Here is a 7,277-nt window from a genome sequence, read left to right on the forward strand (position 1 = left end):
TGTATAGACCCACTTGCTGCCGCGGGACAACCCCTTTAACACCGCTTGCTTGCGCGGGACAACCCCTTTCGCTGGACAGCTCCTTGCTAACCCATTAACCTAGTCCATTGCATTCATAGAATCCTTATTTTGTTTTGCCTTGGTATTCTGATGGGTCAACTTTGATTTGATCAGAATACCACTTGAATGAGTGTTCAGAAGTCCACAGAGCGACTGCTGACCACTGAGCGGATGGGAACAGCATGGACCAGAAGGACACCAGAAAAAAAGCCAGGGATCAGTACTGAATAATCCGAGAAAATGCCAAAAGCAAAGATATACATGAGACAAAATCAGGCAAAAACCAGATCATAATAGGGAAGACAATAAGGCACAGCACAGCAGGCAGAAATCCAAAATCAGAGTTCAAAACTGACCAGGTCAGAAACACAGCTAGCAAGCGGAATAAATCACACCAGAGCCCACTGACTATTAGTAAAATTAACAGGCACCAGAGGTACTACTGTATAGCCAGGTAGACTAGGCCTGGACAAATAAAGATGGCTGAAGCACTTCTCTGACTACTTTATGTACACTGTGTTAGGGCTCGCGCACACAACGTGGTTTTAGCGCAGTATAGGCGCGTGAAAAGATCACGGCTATACTGCACTAAAAATCGTGTGAACGGGTGATTTCCAGATATTCAGTCTCAAGCTTAATTAGCTGTGAAATTGCCCGTTCACATGATCAGGAGCTGCGTGGTGCGTGTTATCCAGCTCCCATAGGAGTCTATGGAACTTAGATCCGTGCATTGCAGCCGCATGTCCTATCTTTATTAGGTGTGAGTATTTTGCATGTCTAAAATTCCTTCATGTGAATGCTGCTATAGGAAACCATTGGTTCTATTAGATGCGATCTTTTCACGTGCCTATAATGCGTTAAAACCATGCTCGAGCGAACGAGACCTTAGTATGCATTGGTAGTCCGAGGGCTCTTTCACATGTCCGAAAATCATATGAACGAGAGGCAGCTGCGACCAAGTCAGACTGTTGGGTGCAACGTATATACGCCGCTGCCCCGAATACCGTAAGCCGGGGAAGGGGGGGGGGGGAGAGTTCAGCTCTGCTAAACTCCCTCCTCTTCCCTCCCCCTCTCCTTCCCTTGCCAGCTGCCGGAAAACGGAGGGGTGGGAGCTTAGCAGCGGAAGTGTGCTAAACTTCCTCTCTCTCTCCGCCAATTGCCAGCTGCTAGAGCGGAGGGGGCAGGGAGGAGACAGGGCAGGAGCTTAGCTAGTCATGCTAAACTCCCTCCGCTCCCTCACCAGCCTATGGGAGCTTCCAGCAAGGGGAGGGGAAGGGACTTTAGCGATGTGAGCCACTGTTAAACTCCCTACCCCTTCCCTTTCCTGACTGCTCTCATAGGCTCCTACAGGAGTCTATGGGAATAGCCGACGTATTTCGGCAAAAGATAGGATAAGACCTATCTTTTCTGGCCGGCATAGAAGCGACCGGACGGAATGCACACCGTATGTGCTATCTTTTCGGCTGGCCAATTTTATACTCTGGAAAATCGCCCAACAAATGCATTGGAATCCAATGCTTCAGATGGTTGCGATTATCACTACGATAAAATGCTCATGTGAATATGGCCTTAGAGCTTATACATATGAGCGTATATCGACCGCTGTTTTCACGGCCAATGTGTGCTACCATCTGATTCATTGGATTCCAATGCATCAGATCACACGGGTGTATTCCCACGGCGTAAAAGCGCCCGGCCAGCTACTATAGCGCTGGGCGCTTTTACGACAGCCAAGAAAGATAGTCCTGAAACTTTCTTTCTGGGCAGAATACGGCAGCGACTGCGTAGACTCCTATGCGAGCCTATGATAGCTGCCGGAGAAGGCAGGTGGGAGGGAGTTTAGCAGCGTGACTGCTAAACTCCCACCCCCTTCCCTCCTCTTCACCGCCCCCTTGCAATAGGAGGGGTGGGACAGGGGCGGAGCTAGCTGATAAACTCCTGCCCCCTCCCATTGCTGGCTGCCGACAAGGGGTGGGAGCTTAGCACACATTTGCTGTCGCCCCATCCTGCCTCCTCCCATTGCTAAGAGTCGGCGAGGGGAAGGCAAGGGGGTGACAGTTTAGTAGAACTAAACTGTTTCCCTCCACACAACGGCATTGCGGGCTCGGGCCTTCTGAACAGGCGCATAAACGTTACCTTTGTGTGCCCATTCACACGTTTTTATGGTGCCAGAGGGTGAACGTAAAAACGACAACGCCCGTGTGAAAGAGCCCTTTGACGCTATGTACTGCTCCTAGTAGCCAGTATTTCTCACATAGATAACATTAGTCAATCGAGGCAGGTGCAGGGTGTTAAACTAATGATGCATATAATGCACAATGTGCATCAGGTAGTTAGAGAAGCAGGTGCAGCCATTTAAGTTTGTACAGAACCGGAGGGTCGCTTTAACCCCCTACTAATCTGAAACCCTGGGTGTGGTAACATAGATGATCTAGCACTGCTGAACAGATAATGAGGGAAGGAAATCTGCAATCGTGTGCTGACCAGACTGACGACTGCTGGTCAAGGTGTGGCATGTCCCCATTGAAAATACATGAATGCTCTACTGAACCAAGCATTCATGTGTATGGGAGAGCAGAGAGAATTAGCTGTGAACCTTAAAGGCTATAGACACCAGTGAATCATTTTTTCATTGCATTATACCTATTTTGTTTAAAAACATTTCCTCAATTGGGCTTTATTACAAATGTTAAAGCGTTTGTCTTCAGCAGCCTGTATATATTCTCAGACATTGTTGGCTGCACAGTCCTGTTCAGTGTGAAATTTGTCAGTGGAACTCCTTGAAAGCTTGGTCTCAGCCACTTCTTGAAGCCAAAACCAACCCCCTACGAGGGGAGCAAGGGAGAAAACCAAGAGCCCCAAAGACTCTACTTAGCAGTGTGATTGATTACACCACTGTGGACTATTTAGGCAGATTGGCTGGACCTATATCATTATAGGACAGTGGAAAAAGCTGTAGCTAGATAACTTAGCGGTGGTTTATCTCCAGATGAAACAAATGGATCAGTTGTTGAAATTCAATATGCCTGATCCTTCTTTTTTTTGGCATCTTCTGTCAGTGGAAAGACTGGAGTCCCCTATACACATGTGACAGTATTACAGTCCTGTTGATATTAGCAGGTTTGGATAACTTTTGTGTAATGTGTATGGGGACCTTTAAGCTGAGCCTCTGTCGATCACATGGTCAGCAAGATCCTCAAATCAGTGTTTTATGACAGTTCATATAACACTTTTGTGGGGAACCCCCTTAAAAATTTTTATTTTCTGCAACATGCAAGCATATCCACTGTGTAACCCCGATTCTTGAATGAAATGCTAGAACTAGAATGCTGACTGACACATAAGAAGAGGAGGGATGAGAAAGGGGACTGTAACTGTTTAAAAGAACATTTATACATCTTTCAGGGATTGCTTGATGATAAACTATAGATTCTAGTGAAAATGTTCCACTTCCATAATACCTCCAGAGGGCAAACAATCTACAAGTCTTATCCTTTTTTCTATCTCGCATATTCACAATGCGAGTTTTAATGTAGATGGCACTCAAAGACACAATCCAGGGATATGGATATATAAGATGTGGGCGGCAAGAAGAACACTTGCATTGACTTGCCAGATTGTAGAGGGAGAGAACACAGTAGCTTTAACCAAATAAGGAAAAGGCAAACGCTTTCTAAATGCTATTTTATCATGCACTGTGAGGCTGTAGTGCCCAGCCATTGAGAATATCTGTCATAGAGGATGGATGGATGAAAGTCATAATATTAAGAAAATCTGATCAAGATGAATTAGCGAGAGACAGAAAAGAATTTTGCGAATCATTTTCTCTGCTGTTGAGGCAGCTATTCAGTATGGCACAAGGTAGACAATTTATTTGCTTGAAATGAGAGCTTAATTCTTCCCTAGGAAATGGAAGAATGCCGTCTGCTATTGTAGCAAGCAATAAATGACTCAAATTGACTGTTTTTTCATACTCATTTCATAGCAGTCACACTTGAGGGAGCCGGTAAAGAGGTTAATTATGAAACAATGACAACGACCCACTTGGAAGCACCGTGTCATAATAAGTTATCAGTTTTCATTTACTGCTGTAAGAAATCCTGAATTTGTACATAATAGTATATAAACTTCCATATTACACAACTGATTTATCGCTTATATTTTAATATCATAGAAACCTCACCCAGACGAGCAGCAATGTAAGGGTCCTCTTACACAAAAAGATAAATTGCCAGTAGCAAGTGCTGATTGCAGATATCGAAAGCCATTTAGACTTGCAAGACGTGTGTTTACACTTAGGTTACAATAATTGTGTGCTATTTTCTTCACTGCGATCGTTCTTGCGATTGCTTGTCTTTCCTTCTCCCATTTGGGTCATTATCGTCCCATGACGGGGCCTCGCGTAGAGTGTTAAGGCAGCAGAAATGTAGTCCTAAGCTCTCGCTCAAAACCTGAAGGTTGTGGGCTTAATCCCCACGTGGTTAAGGTAGTCTGCTCAAGGTAGACTCAGCCTTCCATCCTTCAGAGGTCAGTAAAATGAGTACCCAGCTTGCTAGGGGGATAAAAGATGACTGGAGCAGACAATGCCAAACAGTCTGTCAAGAAAATGTGATGAAGTGACTTCACCCTAGGAGTCAATCAAGACTTGGTGCTTGCAACAGGGGACTTTACCTTTACCTCCCATTTGGGTCATTTTCACTCCATAAAAAAGTGTCAGTACTAAGACTCTAAGGGTGCACCTGCACTTCCAAGTTCAGCACTGCAATTATCTGCAAAAAAGAGCTACAAGTGTATAATAGAACTGTAAATGGCCCTTAAAGGGGGTGTCTGAGGGGTTTTTTTCGGTAATATGCTCCCCATGCAACAACATAACAAGCAGTCATATAGTCACCTCTCCTGGCTCCCTGGATCTCCCTCGCTGCTGTATGGTCCTTCATGTCCGGTGTCAGTCTGTGTACCGTACATCACAGGCTGCTGCAGCCAATGACAGAGCTCAGCGATCAATCACTGAACTCTGTGGTAGGCTGCAGCAGCCTGTCGCATCCCATAAATACATTGCTGCAGCTTGTAAATATGAACTCACAGGAAGACCTGGATCAGTAGTGCTGGACACTGCAGGGGGATGGGAGAGATGAGCCTGTTTGTTATGTCGTTGTATGGGGAGCATGTTTTTGAAAAAAAAACATGTCAGACAACCCCTTTAAGTGTTTAAAAATTGTGATATTAGGGATATATACTGTAGATAAATGAAAATACAATATTAACCATACACTGATAAGAATTAGTCCATATGTTTGGTATATCAAGCAAAAAGAAAACTTTACGGTGCACGTGAAGACTCATATTTTAGTCTTGTACAGGTGTTCATCCTTTGGATGTAAATAGAGATGAGCGAACGTACTCGGTAAGGCCGATTTTCGAGTACTTCACTACTCGGGTGAAAAGATTCGGGGGTTGCCGGGGGGCGTGGCGTGGTGGAGCGGAGGGGGGGGGGGGGAGCAGCGTGGAACAGGGGGGAGCTCTCTCTCTCTCCCTCTCCCCCCCACTCCCCTCTGCAACCCCCGCTCACCCATGGCGCCCCCCGAATCTTTTTACCCGAGTAGTGAAGTACTCGAAAATCGCGGTGCTCGATTGCGAAATCGGCCTTACCGAGTACGGTCGCTCATCTCTAGATGTAAACCAAAAGGGTTCCCATCCACTGCTGGCAATCAGAAAATAGTAAAACATTGTCCTAATTGGGGCTAGCAGGTAAAACAGCAAGCCTCTCTCTCTTAGATGGGAATTTTAACTATTTCTCTAAAATTAGAGAAATCGTCCAGCTGGCACTTAAAGCATGCCTATATTTTCTGAATAAGCTGCTGTGTGTGTACATGAGGACTAACCCTTGTATCTTGTATTTTCTCCAATTTTGGTCTTCTGTAGATTGTATCTGTGATTCTCAATTCTTTTGGAACAGGTAGGAGGAGCCTGACTGCTGGTCTCTGTTCTATAAACTGTGCACAGAGCTGTAGATTCTGCTTTGTGTCACATACGAAAATAACACAATCATGTAGGGTAGTGTACAGCAGTACTGAGCAGTGTCCATGTGAATAAATGTCAACAGATAACTCATCATCAGCTCCTGCACAACGTGTGTGTGTGTGTGTGTCTCTCCCCTCCCTTTCCTCTCTTATCTCATACAGTTCAAGGAGCATAATGATTCAACGTCATTCTCCACATCCTGTTCTGCCATTCTGACCTAGGCTGTCTCCTATCCCTTAATTGACAATAGGCTTTAAACAGCAAGTTAGGAGGAAGGGAGACTCCTGGTGGCCTGCATTTTATTTTTGCTCCCTCTAGTACCTTGGATTTTTCTCCATGTATTATTACTGGCTATCATATAAGTAGAAGTTGTTTGAAAGCTTAGTGACAGAACAGAACAGTGTGGGGTGGGGGGGGGGCATAGCGGCTCAGCATATAAGAATCGGCTTATCTTCACTTATGCCACTTTATGTGCACAGGGCTAGATAGCCCACTGCAGCAGCGATGGTGAATTTGGCATCCTAAAGTTAACAAATTCTGAAATTTAGAATTGTCCAATCTTTTTGGCCCAGATTTTATTCAAGACGTCTTTCTTTTGATCGACGACATAGGAATTAAATCGGTAGTCATTTAAATGGTCTTTTACAGGGGTCGATGCTAACTGTATGGGGAGGAAAGATTGTTAATACTGTCATTTGGGCTGCATACAATTTGCGCTTCTTCAGCAGCCTGTTTACAAGGGATGAGGTGCTGCCAACAAACAGCTATTTTTTATGATGTATAAAAAAAGCAATCACCCAACAAGTGAGCATTTTTGTGTTTGTCAGTGGATCTGTGCCCTGTTTTGCCGATTAACTGCCCGTGTAAAAAGACTTTTAGGCCCCCTGCACACAGGCGGAAATTCTGCAGCGGGATTTCCCACAGAATTTCCGCCCTGGACGCCTGCATAGGATTGCATTGCAAAATGTCTGTCCTGGCGCCCCGGCTTCACTCTGCACATGCGCCGGCTGTCCGGCAGCCGGCACATCAAAGAGCCGGAGCCGCGGGAGAGGTGAGTGCCGCACTGGTCCCTGCAGGAGCTTGGGTCGGCTCCCGCTGCGAGAATTCTCGCAGCGGGATCCGACCCAGCCGTCTTCAGACGACCTTAGGCCTAGGCCAAAAGACAGATACAAGTTTATAATTAAAATATATCAACA

Source organism: Eleutherodactylus coqui, chromosome 5 (assembly GCF_035609145.1).
Source record: "Eleutherodactylus coqui strain aEleCoq1 chromosome 5, aEleCoq1.hap1, whole genome shotgun sequence".
In the NCBI taxonomy this organism is placed as follows: domain Eukaryota; kingdom Metazoa; phylum Chordata; class Amphibia; order Anura; family Eleutherodactylidae; genus Eleutherodactylus; species Eleutherodactylus coqui.